Raw genomic sequence first — 352 nt, forward strand, 5'->3', positions numbered from 1 at the left:
TCAGGTGCGTGTGTGTGTGTTTCAGGTGTGTGTGTGTGTTTCAGGTGCGTGCGTGTGTGTGTTTCAGGTGTGTGTGTGTGTGTATGTATGTGTGTGTTTCAGGTGTGTGTGTGTTTCAGGTGTGTGTGTGTTTCAGGTGTGTGTGTGTGTTTCAGGTGTGTGTGTGTGTGTGTTTCAAGTGTGTGTGTTTCAGGCGTGTGTGTGTGTGTGTGTGTGTGTGTGTGTGTTTCAGGTGTGTGTTTCAGGTGCGTGTGTGTGTGTGTTTCAGGTGTGTGTTTCACGTGTGTTTCAGGTGTGTGTTTCACGTGTGTTTCAGGTGTGTGTGTGTGTGTTTCAGGTGTGTGTGCTGATC

The 352-nt window shown here is 48.3% G+C and overlaps 1 long non-coding RNA gene across 1 annotated transcript in view; it reads left to right on the forward strand.

Moving 5' to 3' along the window:
- LOC121965943 overlaps positions 1–352 on the forward strand; it is a 1,434-nt gene extending 1,082 nt beyond the window's left edge. Inside the window, exon 3 of the long non-coding RNA XR_006107537.1 lies at positions 338–352. This is a non-coding gene — a long non-coding RNA (uncharacterized LOC121965943). The remainder of the gene's footprint in view (positions 1–337) is intronic.

The sequence above is a fragment of the Plectropomus leopardus genome, unplaced genomic scaffold (assembly GCF_008729295.1).
Source record: "Plectropomus leopardus isolate mb unplaced genomic scaffold, YSFRI_Pleo_2.0 unplaced_scaffold2246, whole genome shotgun sequence".
Taxonomy (NCBI): domain Eukaryota; kingdom Metazoa; phylum Chordata; class Actinopteri; order Perciformes; family Serranidae; genus Plectropomus; species Plectropomus leopardus.